The 21,894-nt window shown below is 39.6% G+C and overlaps 1 protein-coding gene across 11 annotated transcripts in view; it reads right to left on the reverse strand.

The window, feature by feature from the left end:
• PLEKHA5 (pleckstrin homology domain containing A5) overlaps nt 1–21,894 on the reverse strand; it is a 262,028-nt gene that overhangs the window by 109,228 nt on the left and 130,906 nt on the right. The gene's annotated exons all lie outside the window — the stretch shown is intronic.

Raw genomic sequence — 21,894 nt, forward strand, 5'->3', positions numbered from 1 at the left:
GGATTGGCAACCCAATCCAGTATTCTTGCCTGGAGAATTCCATGGCTGGCAGGCTACTGCCCATGGGGATGCAAGAGAGTCAGACACAACTGAGTAACACACACAGACAAGCACACAGGGCAAAGGAAACACTAAAATCAAGAACAATCACAAAGGAGCATAAACACTCTTTTCCCTGAAAGTGGATGCTAATTCAGTTAAACTGAATACTCTTATATTGTTCAAGTACTTTCAGGATCACGATGTCTTTAAGTTAAACTCACTAAATAAATAAATAAAAATCTTAGCATTCTATCTTCGTTAAAAGTGCACGCACGCATGCTCAGTCATGCAGCCTGCCAGGTTCCTCGGCCCATGGGATTTCCCAGGCAAGAATCCTAACTGGGTTGCCATATCCTCCTCCATGGGATCTTCTGGACCCAGGGATCAAACCCACGTCGCCTGCATCGGCAGGCAGATTCTTTATCACTGAGCCACCTGGGAAGCCCTTTAGTTAAAAGATCAGTGATTAAAATCAACCATGAAAAATGAATACATCTATGCTCTTCTTTTACTTTTTTCAAGTATCCATTGTGTTTTCTTTTATTTAATGTTATACTAAGTTGACATAAAAAATCATTTATTTACAAAGGCATTCTACATGTAAGTCTTCTGCTATTCTTTAATGAAAGAAATAATCTTTCCTATTACTTAGGCCTAACGGTAACACATAAAGAAAGAAGTCCTCTCAAATGTTTATTTGTTCTGACTTAATTATAGTCACTGAAGATTACTAGGTTTCTATAAAATTAAAATTCATAAGATTGAGATTTTACAGGCAATTAGTTATAAAATGTCACCTCTCATAAAACAACATACTTATCAAATAAAAATCAGAGTAACGTTTTCTAATGATTTTGTAAAAATATCAATTAAAATAAATTAAGAGTATGAAAAACCAAAATATCAACCAAACAAAATTCCAGTCTTAAGTGTTTAAATGTGGTAATTTTCCACAACCTGGTAGGATTGTCAATTCTTACTGCTCTTGTTTCTGCAAATGTATTTTTATATACTCAAAATTTTATTTTTATATTTCAAAAACTAATTTCTAAATCACCCACAGGAACTAAAAATCAGTTAAAAATATACTGAGCCAACAAATGAAAGCAATGTAAATATAACCCAAATGAATCTTTAAAAAAATAAGCAAAAAGCCATCACTATTAATGCACAGAATTCTCTTAGCGCGTAATACACAAGTTCTTTAATACACACAGCAATTGGGCACCCTGGGAGGTGGCAGGCCACGCATCAAGTCATGACCATCAGCCTCGGCACAAAGGAGGAGGGACTGCTCAGGACCACAAGAGGGAAGGGAAGACAAACTTCCAGCCTTTCTTCAGTTCTACTGGTCTGTCTGCAGTATTATTTACGAAGTATACCTTTTCATCCTACACTCACAATCTTTTTTGTAGTCCATTTTTTTCCCCCTCCTCCTTTGAAGGGTCTCAAAATCCAGATGAACGTAGCATCAGTTTTCCTATAACATTTATGTACAAGGATGTTCCGATGCAATTTGTGTATTACAGAAAAGCTGAAACATCACAGAAATCCTGCATTTGTGTACGCATGAGCACATCCACAAGAAAGCCTAGGTGAGGGCAGAAACTGCACCTGATGATGTCGACAGCGAGGAGCACACAAAGGACACACCTGCACACCCTCAACTCTGTCCAGCAGCTACTTCAGTTCATTGTCCGTTTTATGAAACACGTCCATCCACAGGCAGTGATACGACTGTCTAATTTCACGGCTCTCTACTTTCAACACTTCTCAATAATTCACAAGCTGAAACCTCTCCAACGTCCATTTCCACAAGCAAACTGCAGGTCTTTTGCAACACAAAGTTTATCTGTAGTACTTGCTTTTCCTAAGCATTTAACATGTGTGAAACTATGTTATGTCTTTCATTAGGCTCCTATCTTTGTTTAATTAAATTATTAGGCTGCAGGTTTTTAGTTGTAGCATGTGGGATATAGTGCCCCAATCAGGGATGGAACCCGGGCCCCACCCCATGCATTAGGAGTGTGGAGTCTTAGTCACCAGACCACCAGGGAAGTCCTCTTATTTTTATTTTTATGTGCCACTAATGAGGTTTTTGAGTACTATGCTCCTAAATCCATTTTCCACAAAAGCCCCATACTTTCATTGTCTGGATTTGCACAGGGAGGTGATTTTTAGGAAGACATGTGCTGTGTTACAGCAAAAGTGACTGTACTAACTAAATTATAAATTAACATTCCTCTGTGCTACCCAAAGAAAGGCAATGTCAAGGATTGCTCAAATACCACACAATTGCACTCATCTCACACGCTAGTAAAGTAATGCTCAAAATTCTCCAAACTAGTCCTTTCAATTCTCAGTCCTTTCAACGAACACCCAGGACTGATCTCCTTTAGGATGGACTGCTTGGATCTCCTTGCAGTCCAAGGGACTCTCAAGAGTCTTCCCCAACACCACAGTTCAAAAGCATCAATCTTTGGCACTCAGCTTTCTCCACAATCCAACTCTCACATCCATACATGACTACTGGAAAAACCATAGCCTTGACTAGATGGACCTTTTCAGCAGTACGTGAACCGTGATGTTCAAGCTGGTTTTAGAAAAGGCAGAGGAACCAGAGATCAAATTGCCAACATCCGCTGGATCATGGAAAAAGCAAGAGTTCCAGAAAAAACATCTATTTCTGCTTTATTGACTATGCCAAAGCCTTGGACTGTGTGGATCACAATCAACTGTGGAAAATTCTGAAAGAGATGGGAATACCAGACCACCTGCCTCTTGAAAAACCTATATGCAGGTCAGGAAGCAACAGTTAGAACTGGACATGGGACAACAGACTGGTTCCAAATAGGAAAAGGAGTATGTCAAGGCTGTATATTGTCACCCTGCTTATTTAACTTATATGCAGAGTACATCATGAGAAACACTGGGCTGAATGAAGCACAAGCTGGAATCAAGATTGCCGAGAGAAATATCAATAACCTCAGATATGGAGATGACACCACCCTTATGGCAGAAAGTGAAGAGGAACTCAAAAATCTCTTGTTGAAAGTGAAAGAGGAGAGTGAAAAAGTTGACTTAAAGTTCAACATTCAGAAAACAAAGATCATGGCATCTGGTCCCATCACTTCATGGGAAATAGATGGGGAAACAGTGGAAACAGTGGCTGACTTTATTTGTGGGGACTCCAAAATCACTGCAGATGGTGACTGCAGCCATAAAATTAAAAGACGCTTACTCCCTGGAAGGAAAGTTATGACCAGCCTAGATAGCATATTCAAAAGCAGAGACATTACTTTGCCAACAGAGGTCCATCTAGTCAAGGCTATGGTTTTTCCAGTGGTCATGTATGGATGTGAGAATTGGACTGTGAAGAAAGCTGAGTGCCAAAGAATTGATGCTTTTGAACTGTGGTGTTGGAGAAGACTCTTGAGAGTCCCTTGGACTCCAAGGAGATCTAACCAGTCCATTCTGAAGGAGATCAATCCTGGGTGTTCATTGAAAGGAATGATGCTAAAGCTGAAACTCCAGTACTTTGGCCACCTCATGCGAAGAGTTGACTCATTGGAAAAGACTCTGATGCTGGGAGGGATTGGGGGCAGGAGGAGAAGGGGACGACAGAGGATGAGATGGCTGGATGGCATTACCGACTTGATGGACATGAGTTTGAGTGAACTCCGGGAGTTGGTGATGGACAGGGAGGCCTGGCATGCTGCAATTCATGGGGTCACAAAGAGTCGGACACACTAGCACCACCCAGGAAGCCCTGGGAATAATTTTTATCTCCCAAGAGACAATGGGAAATGTGTGATAAGACGTCTGGTTTTACATATATGTTATTTAAGTATAGTTGATTTACAATGATGTGTTCATTTCTGCTATATGGCAAAGTGACTCAGTTATGCATATATATATATACATATACACATATACATACATTCTTTTTAATAGTCTTTTCCATTAGGTTTATCCTGGACATTGAATATAGTTCCCTGTGCTGTACAGTAGACCTCGTTGTATACATCCACTGTCTGGTAGCACTTTTTGAACATTACAACTGGGGTTCATATGTAGTGAGTAGAGGCCAGGATGCTGCTCAACATGTTCCAACTTGCAGGAGAGTTTTTCACAGGAAAAAAGTATCCAGCCCCAAATATCAATAGTGCTGAGGCTGAGCGAATTCCAGGGGGAATTGCACCAGGGGGCACCTTTCAGGATTGCTGCTGCCAGTTCCCTGGTTCCTGGGGTGAGCCACCGTCAACCCACACCTCTGCAGGAGATCTTTCAAAACCAGCAGGGGACATGGGTTCAATCCCTGGCTGGGGAACTTGGACTGAACATACCGCAGAGCAACTAAGCCCAAGTACTGCAACTACTCAGCCCACGAACCACAACTCGAGAGTCCGTGCATTGCAAGAAAGGGTCCTCCCTGATGCAATGAAGGCTCCATGTGCTACAACTAAGACCCAAGCATTTAATACATAAATAAATATTTTTTTTAAATGGTGCTGAGGTTAATAAACCCTATGTGAAGACCATCATTGCCCTCTAACAATAAACTCTACCACGTAAGCCATGTGTATTATTTCTGTGGGTTCACTGTACCTGTCTACGTCTCAGCTGCCTCACAGTTAGGTAACAGTAGCTATTTCACATGTTGCTTGTCTATTTGTTTAGAACTGTTCTCGGTACCTAGGGATGGCTGTGACCAAAACATAGAAATCACTGCCCTTGTGGAATTTACTTTGTAGTGGGGATGTTTATGAAGATTAAATGAGTAAAGAGTATAAACATGGCCAGGAACAGACAAGCCCTTGAAGACATTTGTTTTTGTTATGAACTACAGGAATTGAGCGTATGTTGGTGTCATCAGACAACTTGTTAGGTTCAGTAAGCTATTTAAACTGAAACAGTTCAAATGAACATGCAACCCGAAAAATGTTAAAAACTCATGTTATCCCGCTAGTCTGTATTTACTGTCAAAGAATAAAGGTGTGGTCTCTCGTGGCTCTCATCTTTCTTGTCAAGATATTCCTAATATACCCAAAACAGAAAATAGAGGAGAAAAGTCATTCTAATATAAAAGCTCCACGGAGAGAGTAGCTATGTTTTTAAGGCAGTATTTGAGAAGGTTTTTAAATAATGACAAACAACACTTTTAAAAAATGGACTCTGCTATTCTGGAGAGTTCATTACTGAATGAAATAGGTCACATCCCGGAGCTCATTCTGAGGATCATGCTCTATCAAAGGTAAAGAATCAAATCTGTGGCACTTTTAGAAAAGATATCAAGAAATTGAGAAACAGCAACACAAACTGCTTGTTCTTTGGCATTATGCCCTTTCACTCTTTATTACTAGACATTTAATCATTTACTAGAATTTAAACGAAAGTTCTGCTTAATTCCAACCCCTATGGAACTATTTCACTCAATGATAATTGGATTTTAAAAGATCTTTTGATGAATAAGTCCACGTGTGTATAAAATGGCATATTTCCATCAAATCATACAAAAAAGAAATTAAATGACAAATCTACTGGAGATGGAGTAGAAATTCATTATTCTGCCTTATTCTTTTTCAGATCGTATTTGTGAACCAAACTGCGCCTCATGAAGGTTACTGTGCCAGAAAACACGGGTGAAGGTGTGCCACCTTAGGCAGTTCTGAGCTTTACATCAAAAGGGAAAGCTGATAAACTACAACGGTTCCTATAACCCATTTATGGAAACAGAATTTAATGGGTTAGAATCAACTCTAAGCGGCAGGTACTGTTATATGAAGAGTAATTTAGACTGTATGACAACACTCCGAAGATTGGGAATGCTGGTGTTTTTGTCCATTTCCAGGCTTGCCAGAGGAAGCCATTTTTTGGTTCAGTCCACCCTGCTAGTCTGTTCTCAGCACGACACTAATAACAGAGGACGTCAATCAAGGATATCCCTAAGGAAACAATCCCCCATACACTAAACAGATGCCTGAAACGTCCATTTCTAATATAAACCCCAATAAAAGTATGGGTTTAGAAAGAGGAAAAAAGATGTCTGCTAACACGGTATTTAAATTTTTGAGTATAATGATGAAAGCCAGTTAACACTGAAAGAACTTTCATTCTTACTGGAATGATTATTTCAAAATATAGAAGGCAAAACATGAAGTATTTATATTTAGCACAACTATGAACTGAAAAATGAAATCTAGTTTTTAAAAAAATTTATTTATTTTTAATCAAAGGTTAACTGCTTTACAATGCTGTCTTGGTTTCTGCCATACATCAACCTGCATCAGTCATAGGTAATTTGGTTTTAAAACTCCTGTTATCCAACATTCAGGCTACAACTTTGCAACCTTTGTTGAGTGTAAATGTAAATTTGTATCAGGTATTTATAAACAGGTGAAATGCCCTCACATTAAGTCCTTTAAAACATCAGGATTTGTCTGATTTTTGCGAAAATGAATATAGCCCCGAGAGTACTAGACTGAAAAATTAACATGAGTCAGCACAGTACACAGAATATATGTATATTCTTTAAACCAAATATGGAAAGAAGCTATCTTAGGTTTAAAAATAAGAACATTTGAGATTCCAAGGAGAGAGGATTATTCATGACTGCATAATATGGCAATACTAACTGGTCTATCCTGTTTAGCTGGGCATCTGACCAGTCCCAAACTGGCTGCAGTGGTCCCAAACATCACATGCAGACCACAGAGTCTAGAAGTGAAAGGAAAGTCTCTGCACACACTATTCCTTTTCAAGAATTTTCCTGAACTTTTCAAGAACTCCCTGGCCATCCTTGTCTAGACTCTCACTGGTCTTCCCAGGTGGCTCAATGGGAAACAATCCGCCTGCCAAAGCAGGAGATACGGGTTTGATCCCTGGATTGGGAAGATCCCCTGGAGGAGGAAAGGTCCACCCACTTTAGTGGGTTGAAGAATCTTACGGACAGAGGAGCCTGGCAGGCTACAGTCCATAGGGTTGCAGAGTCTGACAGGACTGAAGCACTTAGCACCCACACATGCATACAAATGAGATAACACAGTATTTGCCTTTCTCAGACTTGTTTCACTTAGCATAATGCCCTCATGGTCCATCCACGTTGTTGCAAATGGGAATATTCCATTGTGTGCATATGTATTGCTGCTGCCGCTGCTAAGCTGCTTCAGTCGTGTCCGACTCTGTGCGACCCCACAGACGGCAGCCCAGCAGGCTCTGCCGTCCCTGGGACTCTCCAGGCAAGAACACTGGAGTGGGTTGCCATTTCCTTCTCCAATGCAGGAAAGTGAAAAGTGAAAGTGAAGTCGCTCAGTCGTGTCTGACTCTTCAAGACCCCATGGACTGCAGCCCACCAGGCTCCTCCGTCCATGGGATTTTCCAGCCAAGAGTACTGGAGTGGGGTGCCATTGCCTTCTCCGGTGCATATGTATTACGTACATACAAACTACATTTTCTTTCTCTCTTCATCCACTGATGGACACCTCAGTGGTTTCTGTATCTTGGCTATTATAAACAATGCTGCAATGATCCCGGGTGGACAGCAGTGCACAGCTTTTTTAATTAGTGCTTTTATTTCCTTTGGATCAATACCCAGAAGGACCTGTTAGATCAACATGGTGATTCTATTTTTAACTTTTGGAGGAACCTCCATACTGTTTCCCACCATGGCTGCACCACCTTACATTCCCACTGATGTGCACTGAGGGTTCTCTTTTCTCCACATCCTAACCAACACTTACCTCTTAAAACAAGTGATGACAGTGGTTTTAACAGGTTTGACTTGCATTTCCCTGTTGAACACATTTTCAAGTACCGTTGGTCATCTGTATATCTTCTTTGGAAAAACCTCTATTCAGACCCTCTGCCCATTTTTTCAACTGAATGTCTTTTTTTTTTTTTTTGGCCATTGAGTTGTATGTGTTCTTTATACACATTACTCCTTATCAGACACATGACTTGCTAATATTTTCTCCCATTGGGTAGACTGCCTTTTCATTTTATTGATGGTTCCCTTTATTATGCAGTTAGTCCCATTTGCTTTTGTTGCTGTTTTCTTTGATATTAGGAAATTTTTTTTTTTTTAACATTTTGGCCATTAATAACTATGTACTGGCTACTTCTTAGCATTGCAATTCTCCCCTATGGGAATATTTGTTTTAGTGATTTTTTAAAAAAAATATTTTGGTTTAATGAGTGACTCCAATGATTGCTTTACTATAAAATCCATTCTGTTTTTTAACTTAAGAAATAAATATTGAAATTGCTAACATCAATAATGAAAGATTGAGGGCAGGAGACGGTTGGATGGCACCACTGACTCATCCGACATGAGCTTGGGTAAACTCGAGGAGCTGGTGATGGACAGGGAGGCCTGCGCATGCTGAGTCCATGGGGTCGCACAGTCGGACACGACTGAGCAACTGAACTGAACTGAACATCAGTAACAGCCAATGATTCTTCTGAGTGATATGTCAGACAGAGCAAAGTTTACTAGGCAGTGTTTTATACGTGTACCAGTGGTAAGAAGGTTGAAAATCTATCGACTTTGCACAAAGTATATATTTTAGAAAACTCTGTCCCACAGAAGAGATTTTGGTTGTCTCTTATTAAATTCAGCTGCAAACCCCCATTTGTATGATTTGCTCAGCATCATGTATTTTCCTTATGGGAGAGAAAGAAGGATTTAATTTAGTCTAAGAAAAATAGGATATCATAGTGGTTTGGCAGTTCTTACTGCAACCCTGTCAAGAAGCCAGTATCATGACTCGGACTTTTTCAAGGGCCTCATACCCACAATGCTGTTAGATTGGAGCAAGGCAGAGAGATGTGTGGACTATGGAAGTGATTGTATTTCACAAATTTAGGTACAAAACCAAACAGCAAACAGCTCACATGTGCATGGACAACTCTTTAATATCCTTCCACTCAAACCAAAAAGAATACTGTACATTCTCAATGTGGCCTCGGTTTCATTATACTATCAGACAATTATACTTTTCAACTTGTTTTAAAATTGAAGAGCTTTGCAAACTATCATATATAGGATGGATAAACAACACGGTCCTACTGTAGAACACAGGGAACTCTATTTAATATCCTGTGATAACCCAAAATGGAAAAGAATGTATATATGGGTATAACTGAATCACTATGCTGTATAGTAGATATTAACAACATTGTAAATCAACTATAGTTCAGTTAAAAAAACAAAAACTGAAGCGCCTTTACCAATAGAAATTATCATGCTATACGTGTCACTCTGAGACTCAGTCTCAAATTAGGTTTAAAAACCATGTCTGAAGCAGTGACTTAGTTGTTAAACATGATTTTTATTTATTAGTTATTAAACCAATTGGGTCTATGGTGGTCGAGAATAATTTTTAAAACACTGTTACATGTAAAGTTGATTAATGTCTTATGCAGATAACTATTTGGATTTATTTTCCTTTAAATAAAAAGGAGAAAAATGCTATGTTGAAATCTGACTACCACAATGACTGTTTCTGCAATTTATTTTTAAACTGAAAATATGCTGGCATGGAAAATTATGCCTGCAATTAAAGGCAGTGTTTTAAGAACAAAAGAAAACACTGAAAGTGCCGTGTCTTTTCTTGAGAAAAATGGAATTCTTGAGCCTTAGTTATGTGAATAACCACTGAGTTAGCAATTGAAAAGATTGCAATTTTTTTTCTTTCGCGAAACATGTAAAGTATATATTTCCTTTCCCCACATTTAGTTCTAAATGCCATTTGCCTTTAACTTCGAACTAACTGCTTCCAGACGTCCTGCTAAAACCTCAGTGATTCATTTACCCACATCTCCAAATTTTCCTTCCAGCCTTAACTCTTTATATTCTCTCCTTCCTCCTCTCATCATTTAGGAAATGGAGCATCTCAGATTTCTTGGGGGCTGGGAGTGGGGAGGGGGTAAGGAACAAAGGAGGCACCCTCTCTGATCCACACTCCCAACAAGAAAAATAAAAATCAGCACCTAAATAGCAACCACCACGTGACGTCACTTTTGAGTGCAGCTCACGCTCTCCATCTGAGCCTGCTGCACTGAAAACTTGACCAGCAATCCTCACATAGCCCCTCCGAGGTATGCATTACTGTCTTCACGCTACATGTGAATAAACTGGGGCTCACAGCCTCACTTTTCTTCTCCATGTGTCAGAAGCCACAAGGAGACCTGGTCCCCAAAGCTCCAGTTCCGTCCTTTTCAGTCTCCTTTTCCCTGCTTTCAACAGCTGCCCCTTCTTGACTCCTCACAGCCAGTGAGACTTCTCAGTTCTGCCTCACATCTTCTCCCAGGTTTCTGCTCAATGGTAACTAAAACACAACACAACACATCTCAACACTACCCTCTCCTTGCGCACACCGTGAACACGTGCCCTCCCCCGCCTTCTCCTGTCTCACTGCCTAGCATCGCCCCAAGGTTATTCCCACCTGAAGCACAGTAATGAAACCTTTACTGATTCCAACGGAATTTTAAACCCAGCGTTTCTTTTCCATCTTCTTATTCTCTACGGCTTTGCAATCATTCTCCTCTCTCAGTTGCTCAGACAACATGATCACAATGTAAATGTAACCTCGTATTTCCCTGAGTGTGGGTCCCAAAGAATTTAAGCACAAATAACATCAATAGTAAACAATGGAATTTTCACAAAAGCATCCAATAGGAATTGAAAACTTTGCTTTTCCCACTGGGAAAACAGGAGTATGATGTTAATGCTGCAAGTACAAAGCTGAAAGCATTATAGACTAGGAACAAAATAAAGGAAAAAAATTTCAAAATATGAGATTCACATACAAATTCATGTTTTAGTTTTTTGTATTTACAGATGATTTCTAAATCATCTTCTGAAAAAAAATTCCTAAATAAAACCAACATACTAATTTAGAATCTACAAAATAAATTTGACAACAGACTTTAAATAATTTTTGAATTAGAGAATAATTCAATTAACACCATGCTAGTTATGAAGAAAATGAACCCAGCATGTTAATAACTGTTATCCATCCTGAGTTTTATGAGATGGGTACATTTTAGACCACTTAATAAATCACATTATAAACAAAAATGCTTAAAATAATTTAGATAATTGTCTCACTTGGAAGTCATTTGAGTGATTCTTAAGAAGCTTTTAAATAGGAAGGTTAAATGACACTTTATGGTTAAAACAGAAAAATGGCTCTTAGAATGTACAAACTAATTCACCAGAGTCATTTTCTGTCATGCACTCAAGAATCAAGTGACATTTCTGGTTGCTATCCAGAAATTACCCTAGGTAAGAAGCTCGCTAATGGCATCTCCATCACTGCCTTAGCCTAGGCTCTTAAGTCTCCCAAGGCCCTTAACAACATCTGAATTCATCTCATTATAATCAGGATATCCCCCATTTAGAGCATCCTCCACTGAACCTCAACTTCCTTCTATAAAACAGCAGCTGAAACCAGAACAACAACAAACCTTATTCCAGAGGGCTTTTGAAAGGATCAAGTACTTGGTAGCACCACCACACGTTACCTAATAAAGCCCTCTGCTGCTGCTACTGCTGCTAAAGCCCTCACTAAATAGTAAATAGCCGAACTTGAATATGACATGTGGACACAGGGTGGGCGAAAGGGGAGGACGGGACACACTGGGAGAGTAGGACTGACACATATACACTGTTGCTTAGTTGCTCAGCCGTGTCTGACTCTGTGTGATTCCATGGACTGAGGCCCGCCAGTCTCCACTGTCAGAAGGGATTCTCGAGGAAAGGATACTGGAGTCGGTTGCTATGCCCTCCCTCCAGGGGCTCTTCCCAACCCAGGGATCGAACCCAGGTCTCCTGCACTGCAGGCAGATTCTTTACCATCTAAGCCACCAGGGAAGCCCAAGAATACTGGAGTAGGTAGCCTTTCCCTTATCCAGGGATCTTCCTGACCCAGGAACTGAACCAGGGTCTCCTGCATTGCAGGCAGATTCTTTACCAGCTGAGCTACCAGGGAAGCCCATATATATTTCGCTACCGTATATAAAATAGATAGCTAGTGGGAAGCTGCTGTATAGCACAGAGAGCTCAGCTTGGTGCTCTGTCATGACCTACAGGGGTGGGGGTGGGGGGCGAGGGTTCAAGAGGGAGGGTATATATGTATACATACAGCTGATTGACTTTGTTGTACAGCAGGAACACACACAATATTGTAAAGCAATTACACCCCAACTTAAAGAAATAAATAATAAACATGAATGTACTAGCAGAGTGAGGTTTCCTGAAGAGAAGTCAAATTACGTCACATCCTTGCTTTAAAAAGTTGTTGGCTCTCTGCCCTATGTTTAATGTGAAGTACACCTATAATTTAATCTGGACTGAGGAACCTGATAATTTGACCAAAAGTTAAAGTTTACTGTTGAATGATGTATGTAAAACCACACAAGAGTAAAAATGAGCACAGGGTATATACTCCAGTGATTTCAAAGAATGCTTATTTGAAAAAGTTAGTCACTTATTTCAAAAAACTATTAATTACAAAAGTCTAATGGAGTTTTAAAATAAAACTAAGCAGAATTCCAACTTAGGAACATGTCGGTAGTCAGAAATATTTTTGGCATTAAAGACCAGTATTGTGGCATTATATATATATATATATATAAACCTAAAATTTCCCTAATTCAGACAACTCTGTTGCTCCCTAATGAGTACTAATTAGTAATATTTTATTGTAACATGTATTGAATGGAGGATTACTACACCCCTGGGATGAAAGTGAACAACAAATTAGAAAAAGAAGAATTTAAGCACCATCTCGTTTGCTTTTTTGGGTGGTTATACACTACTTTGCTCATCTAGTTCAAAATAGGTTGCAAAAAAGATCCAATTATTGTAGGTAAAACATTCTTCCCAACAGAACAAGTTGGCAGACTAAGAAGTTTTTCAAATTAGAAGAAAAATTAGTAATTATTGAATTTTACTATTGTTCATTAATCATTTTCATACTGCATGAGCTTTACCAAAACAACCACTTCAAGAATAAAAAGGAAGCTATTGATAAGTCAAATGATACCCCTATGCAACAAAAACATTTTGTTAAGAAATGGTATGCCTTCAAAATGGCTGCATTTTCTGTGTAACTTAAATATTTTCATTCACTCAGTATGAGACAGGCACTGATGACGCTTGGCCTTAATGATATTCTTATAAACAAATAGGAGAAGTAACTAACCAAAAACGAGCCCGATTCGGGACGGATCTTGCTTAGAAAGGGGAAGAGCCGAAAAGGTGGTCCAGAAGCGGCTGCCCCTTGAATTGAGCCTCCATGGGATCAGCAAGAATATTCAGATGTGACCAGAGTTTAGCACAGATGGAAGGGAGGGGGCACAGAAATGAGACTGAAAATCCAGGCTTTGAGTGACAATATATTTACATGATTTCCAGGTGGCACAGTGGTAAAGAATCTGTCTGCAGATGAAGGAGACGCAAGAGACGTGAGTTTGACCCCTGGGTAGGGAAGATCCTCTGGAGAAGGAAATGCCAACCCACTACAGTATTCTTGCCTGGAGTATTCCACAGACAGAGGAGGCTGGTGGGCTACAGTCCATAGGGTGGTGAAGAGTCAGACATGACTGAACACACACACACACACATTTATATATATAATTTCTATTATGTAAGTTTTGATGCAGTGTATGTGTTCCATTGTTAGGTTCTCTGTCACTTCAATTTCAAAGGAATGCATTTTTTTTTAATCTCTGAAAAGGTCCAAAGACTAATGCACTTACGTGATGCACACAGCACTTTAATTAAGGCTCAGTTTTGTCAGCAAATCATTATCCCTAAGTACTGAGAAATTTCTCACTTACAGATGAGGCAGATGTCGGACAAAGATCTGACCTAGAATAGCAGGCAGGGCCCACTTTCCGCAGCAGAGCCCCAGACACAGAGAGCAGAGCCAGCGGTGAACTCCGACGGCCACTTGCGGCCACTGTGATGGCCGAGTGCTACTCAGGATATGCTTCCTTCTAACAGAGTGTGAAGCCCCTGCACGCTATCAGATGGTTAGGATAACTAGTAGGTTTTCATCATCACAGTAAAGATTAAAACTCTCCTGAGTCTAAAAGACTCAAGATATTCCCCTCATTCATTTAACTTGTGTAATCAATTCATTTATTCATGCTCAAACATTCATTAAATATCTATTATGCACACGAAGTTTTGTACTCTCCACCACTATGAAACAAAAATATAGTTCAAGCCTATAATGGGCTTCAGAATACTGTTCCATCTGAGTTGACCAAGTCAAATCTCAAACTTAAAGAATACCACAGTCATATTTTACCATCAGGCTTCAGTATTGTTTGGAATGAGTTCCTCAAAGAACACCTAATTCATGAACAGACAAGTACTTTATTCCCAGTGCTTTAGAGTTGAGTCAGGCTTTTATGTCAATTTCAGGTTATCCCCCTGACCCCCACCCCAAGCTCTGCTCATCCTCCCTTCTTTTGTCAGATTTAATTTCCTGTTCATACAAAAAAGTTAAAGTAGCTTCTCTTCACTTGAACTCTAGTGGCATTTAGGCCAGTGACCTCTGAGGTCATAATGCCTCAAAAACATCATTGTTAAGAATGCATATCCAATATATTTCAATTCATCTTTACTACAATAAGTTACTGATTAAAATATAGGCTATTTTAAAACCATGTTAAAATAGTTTAAGTAGATTTGAGAGAAATTTTAAAAGCAATAAAAATATTAATGAGTTCTCTATATACTTAAAGCTTCTAGATTTGGGCAGAATTTGAAAATTCTACAACTTATGAAAAAACTGGATCTTTAATTAAGCCTGTCAAGTCAAACAAAACGAAGCTGAAACCCTACTTCTATATCTCTCTGTTTCTAAAAATATAGAAGCATAATGTATTAGGAGTCATAATAAGGCAGTTATTGATATTTTTGTACATCTGTATATAAAAACTGATTTTGATCATTTCCTCTCAATAATTATCTTATTCATGTAAAAGAAAATATGTGCAAATAGTTTCATTCTTTATTTGCTTCAAAAAACTGATGTGAAAATATTCAACATTATCTACATGAATTTCTATATTGTCTTTTCCTCAAGTAGGCATACAAAGTAAAAAGTGACTGTTCTTTAAGAGAAAACTTTGAAAATTCTCCAAAAGACCTTGAAATAACAAGGCTGCCATTGAACATGCAAGAGAAGAATTATGCCAGAAATGATAACGCCTAAGATTTTTAAGGCTTCAGTTTATTCTCTATAAACAGTATGAAATAAAAATAATGTCATTCCTTTACTCGAAAGGGAGGGGGAGAAAAGCAAAATATAGTTACTCAAACATACACACACACACTTTTACCCAACCTTCTGAAACTAATGATTTCAAAACTAACTCAATTTCTATAGTGCAATTCAAAGACATGAATTAATATTGCAAAAAGAAATAAATCTTTAAAAGGCATGTTGCCATCCTTTATAATCAAAGGCAGTAGTAACTTACTGCTCTTAAATTTTAGGCTCATAAATGAAGATTCCTATTTTGAATCACATTGCTGAAATAACCCCAAATAATTAAAGAATTAAAGAGCTGTTTCAGCTAATTGTTAATTAGTTCAGACTACTGATATACTTTTAAATAAAAGTATTATGTAATGAGTATCGTTAACATCTCTAAAGGAACTTCTGAGAATTATTCATTTCTTTTTTGTGAAGTGAGAAACAAACCAAAAAATCAAGTTTCTCCCCTGAGTAAGTTAAAAAAATTAATAAATGAAAATCCTCAGGCTTTCAAGCAATTTGCAACCACTGTGCATTTATGTAGCTTCAAGTTAAGGAGAGACCAAAAGGAAGATTACCTCTTCAAATGCTTTAGCCATTTGAAAAAACCTCATAATGTATTTACATTTCTCTAAGAATACAATGCTTCAGTTATAGAAGTATTTATAATAAGGAAATCCTGGCACTAGGGCTCTAAAGCTTACTTACCACAGGCTCATTAACTGAGAAAAGAACTACTGCTCATTTAGCCATCAGCTATTTATTATTACACATTAAAGTAACAAGCATTACTCACCAGCCTCCGTCAAAATTACATTCAACTACAGGCAGAGGGGATGCGGGAAGGAAAAGCAGACTCTGACTCTGCTGCTTTGTCTTGAGCGGCTCCCAAATGAGCGCCCTGGGGATGGAGCCCTCAGGAAATGCACTGTGGCCGTCGGACCGCCTGCCACCCTGCCAGTCTGACACCGGACTGACGTCACGCCCCAACATGTCACTGCAGCCGCAGATTGAGGCAGCTTCGCTAGAACAGTTTGTTGTGATTCTGTACGCCTTTCAGCCAGAAGTGTAGAATATGATTTCAGTTCCCTTCAAGTTGGCACACAGCACAGGGTAAAATACCAGTATACGTGGCTGCCAACGGCTTGTGAAGAGTGTTGCGAGGATTTTTAAATAACCTTAGCTCTCAAAAGACGTTTTCTGTTAAAATTATAAGAAAACCTATTCAAGTGATTCCTTTCGAAACATTTTTTGGGGTTGCTATTGTTTTCAAAGTTGATCCGTGTTTCAAAAAATCCAACCAATAAAAGGTACAAAGAAAGCTAAAACTGTGACCTAAATGGGAAGGGAATCAAGACGGAGGGAATATATGTATATGTGTGGCTGACTCACTCTGCTGTACGGCAAAAACCACACAACACCGTAAAGGAACTAGAGTAGTAGTGTTAGTTGCTCGGTTGTGTCCGACTCTTTGCAACCCCATGGACTGCAGCCCACCAGGCTCCTCTGTCCATGGGATTCTCCAAGCAAGAATACTGGAATGGGTTGCCATTTCCTCCTCAAGGGGATCTTCCAGACCCAGGGACTGGTAGGCGGGTTCTTTACCAACAGTGCCACTTGGGAAGCTCTAAAATACTCCTAATTTAAAAAAAAAAAAAAAGTTAAAACTGCCTTCAGTTCTATTACCTAAAATGATGATGATAATAATGATAACGATTGATCACATATTATGTCAAGCACTTTACAGTCTCAGCTGAGCCTCAGAACCCAACGATCTAGCATCTGTAATTTTCCACATTTTACGGAAAAGACTGAGGCACAGAGTAGTTAGGGAACTTGCCCGGCCACAATGCTAGTAAATGACTGTTGCTGTTGTTATTTAGTCGCTAAGCTGTGTCCTGTTCTTTTGTGACCCCATGGACTATACAGCCCACCAGGCTCCTCTGTGCATGGAATTTCCCAGGTAAGAACACTGGAGTAGGTTGCCATTTCCTCTTCAAGTGGGTCTTTCAACCCAGGGATCAAACCCACATTTTCTGCACCGGCAGGCGATTTATTTACCGCTGAGCCACCTGGGAAGTCCAGTAAGTGACTGAGCAGGACTCAAAACCCATACATCTTATCACTAAGTTATACCATTTAGCAGGAAAGATACCAGCTGTTAACGTTCTGGTGAACAATCTTTTTGACCAGAGTTTGTGTATATAAACACATATTTATTCAATATAAGGAAATCAAACTATGTTATTTTGCAACCCGCTTTTTAAAACTCATTAATATGCCATGGTCAGTTTTCCACATCAGTAGAAATGATATATTCTTAACTTTTCTTTTTTTGATGGCTGCCTATCACATTGATCTAAACCTAATTCCTACTGGACACTTAATTAAAAACTTTTTGTTATGAACAGTGCTTAAGGTAGCCTAGACACCTTTGTGCTTTCTTGTGTTTATCTGTGCAGGGTAATCCTTAGAAATGACGCGGATAGGTCAAAGAATGTGTGTGTTCTCAACATCTGCCTCCTTGACACTCCAAAAAGAGGTAACAACTTATATTTATAACTTAATACGTTATACTTCTTTCCCACATAAAGGATACCGACAATTATTTTTCTTCCTTGCAAATCTAACAGAAAATACAGCTTTAATTGTGTGTGTCTGTACATTTTAGTTGCAAGTAAGGTTAAACCTTTCTTCATGAGCTTGTTCACACGGAAGGCAGTCCAGTTAATGTCTACAAGCATGTAAGGTCTAGAGTCAGATGACTCTAAGACCAGCTCTTTTTCCAGTAGTTTTTCAGACCACAGGCAAGTTACTTAGCCTCTCTATGCTTCAATTTCCTTATAGGGAAAATAAAGATAACAATTCAATCCTTACGGGATTTTTGTGAGAATTAAATGAGGAAACCCATGTAAAGCAATTGGAATCGTGCCCACCATGTAACAAGTGTTTAATCAAATGTTAACTCATATTTAATGACCAATCATATCTCTTCTGCATTTCATGCCCTTCAACCAAAAAGTGATTCTTAATAAGACTTTTATAAAAGTCTTATTTTTATAAGATGTACTGAAAATATCTTGTTAGCATGCTAATGACACAAAAATGTGAAGATACCTCAAAGTGAGCTGTCTTACAATTAATCTAGCATGTAAACATAACCAGTACTAAAAAAACCCCACTCCTTTCATATGAAACTGCAATAACAGAAATTTAAAATAGCATTTCAAGTTGAGAAAACAAAATTGTTTCATCACGTAGCTTGAAATATAGACAAGCAAGCCGACGCAGTTTGCTATAACCAGAAGGGTTTGCATATGTTTTTAGAATAGTAGTCAGTCATTCATGGATCTGTCCTTTTTTTTTTTTTTTGAAAGTGAAGGTTTTGTGAATCTCAATCAGTCTCTGTTTAAACTTCTCACACTAAAAATGAAAACAAAACCCATTCTTGAAGACATCAAAGAAAAGTTAACAAAATAACTTTTGCTATAGTTCTGAAAGCAAAGGACAGTCCCTATTAAATGACACAAATGATAACAATCTTTAAGCACAATATATGAAGCTTAGAATGCAGTAAGCTTATTACTCCTACCCTAAACCAATGTGGAGAAGGCAATGGCACCCCACTCCAGTACTCTTGCCTGGAAAATCCCATGGACGGAGCCTGGTAGGCTGCACTCCATGGGGTTGCTAAGTCGCACATGACTGAGCAACTTCACTTTCACCTTTCACTTTTATGCATTGGAGAAGGAAATGGCAACCCACTCCAGTGTTCTTGCCTGGAGAATCCCAGGGATGGGGGAGCCTGCTGGGCTGCCGTCTATGGGGTTGCACAGAGTCGGACACAACTGAAGTGACTTAGCAAAGCCAATGTGACCTTGTGTTATGTAATAAAGTCTTCAACTGTTCACATCATCAGGGCAGGCATAACAAACACTTATAAAATGTACTAAGAAGGAAGCTATATATATTTCTAGTAGATCTGACTTAGGTGCAGTCATTGTTGTATATGCTATAAAATTATCACCTCTGAAGGCAGACATTTCTGTAATCAAATGGCAGCATAAGGAAATGGCAACCCACACCAGTATTCTTGCCTGAAGAATCCCATGGATAGAGCAGCCTGACAGGTTATACTCCATGGGGCGCAAAGAGTCGGACATGACTGAGTGACTGACACTTACAATATCTTTACAGAATCGCAGTGCCTCGGTGGTGCTCCACATGCCTGCCAAGAGAAAGCAATAGTAAAGCAGCAGAGATCTGTCAAGAGACTCTGAAAGATTACCAGGAACACCGAGAACTAACAAATTGACCAGATTACCAGGAACTCCAAGAACTAACAAGCTGACCGAGCGTTTGGTTTACAAGGTTACCAGCACCCAGCACTATTTCTCTAGGACCTGGGAGGCTCAGCCCCTCTGCCATCCCACCACGGTTTACAGGACTTCCACAGGGAAAACGGGGTGCTCGGGCAAGGAATTAAAAGGGGGAATTAGATAAGGTCCCTCCTCTCAAGGCCAGAACAGCCTGGAACTGACAGTTTACTAGGACAGAGAGAGAGCTGTAAACAGATCATTATAACATAACCTGATTTGCAGAGACCAGAAGAGGAAGTGGCTAACTGCCCGGGGGGATCTGGGAGAGGTTTAACAGAGGACAGTAAATGACAGCGGAGAACTCTTTCCAGAAGACATTGCAGTTAGAGGTACCAGTAGTTGTGAAAACACAAATTTAAGATGCAATCTAAACTTGACACCTACAAAAGGCACCCAATTAACAGGGGGGGGGGGTGGGGGAAGCATACCAACAGGGCAATTCTCACAAGCACCTGGTAAGATTTTGCCCTGCTTTCCCCCAAAGCCAGGAATGGTTAATTTAGCTTTTTACAATTCTGCCCACACCACATTTTTAGGACGGGAAGCTAAGGGAGATTGTGGATATATGCCCCATTGTTTGCTGGAGCTAATAAACGTCTTTAAATCAGTAGAGAAGCCTAAATCTCGATCCATACTGATTCTCTTTTCATGTATCTCTGTGCTGTAGGGCAGGAACCATGCTTCGTTAGAAAGCCACATAAAAACAGTTCAGTGCCTGCAAAGTATTTACCACCAAGTCATGTGCTTCATTCATAACACTCTTTAGGGCTGTTTGTGATAATCACTGAGGATTCAGTGGTGATAACTATCATTTTTCAGTTCTCACTTCACTTCTCAGTGGCATTTAAAACTCTTGACCACTCTATTCTTAAAAATGCCACCATGGACCCCGAACTATGTGACCTGGTTCCCCAGCCTTCACTTTGCAAGTCAGGCATGAATCCAAATGACTTGATCGAGCACCCAACTGTCTTTATAATTTGGTGCATCACTAGCACCCAAAGCTGAAGCTCTTTTAATAGATAAGAAACAGACCTACCTGTGTTTTTCCCGTACTGTCTCATAGTGCTGGCTAACACAAAGCACTCAAACGTCCCATCACTTGGTAACTGATTTTTATCTCCCAGGTCACTTAATGCAAAACTTCCAGGTCAGAAAAATACTACTACAACGAGAAGTCCACAAGCACATACTCAATGATGCATAGTTCTTCTAAGTTAGAGGGCAATTATGTGTCTACTTGAGACAGCGGTAAACCCATAGGGTGAAGGCTCAGTCCCACAAGACTGCCCCCACTTTAGATACCATCACAAATCCAGGTTATCTCTGCTTCTGACCCCTGGCTATAAATCAGGTTCAAATGACCATCATCTCAGGTTTGACTGATTAGCTTAAGAAGCTCACAGAACTCACAAAAACAGTTACTTAACATTTATTAATTTATTATAAGGAATATTGGGCTTCCCAGGTTGCACTAATGGTAAAGAACCCGCCCGGCAATGCAGGAGACTTGAGAGATTGGGGCTCCATCCCTGGGTGAGGAAGATCCCCTGGAGGAGAGCATGGCAACCCGTTCCAGCATCTTGCCTGGAGAACCCCATGGACAGAGGAGCCTGGCAGGCTATGGGGTTGCAAAGAGTCAGACATGACTGAAGCTACTTAGCACACACGCATCAGGAATACTATAAAGGATACAAGTATCCAGATGGAAGGTACACAGGCATATAGTTTACAGAGGGAAAGTCTGAGTACTTATGGCCTCGTTTTCCTTTCTCTCAAATTTCCAATTTAATTAATCTTGGCACATCAGCCACCATATCTTCACAACTTAAAGAGAAACCTCAAGGCAGCACTAATTACAAAAGTAAATTAAAAATACAGTCGTGCTTCAGTGTCTTCATGGTCTTGGCTCCAGCACACCACCCATCCCCAAATTCATGGACTCCCAAGACCCTTATATAAGATGGCACAGGATGGTGTACAGCCTCCAGCATATCTTAAATCATCCGCAGATTACTTACAATAACTGATACATTGTAAATGCTATGTAAACAGGCAAATTCAAGGTTTGCTCTTTGGTACTTTTGGAATCCCCCCTGCCAATATTTTCGATTCACAGTTACTTGAATCAGCAGATACAGAATCCTTGGATGTGAAGGACTGACTTTAATTCGAAAATATGCTGTCTCTCCTAA

Source organism: Ovis canadensis, chromosome 3 (genome assembly GCF_042477335.2).
Source record: "Ovis canadensis isolate MfBH-ARS-UI-01 breed Bighorn chromosome 3, ARS-UI_OviCan_v2, whole genome shotgun sequence".
Classification (NCBI taxonomy): domain Eukaryota; kingdom Metazoa; phylum Chordata; class Mammalia; order Artiodactyla; family Bovidae; genus Ovis; species Ovis canadensis.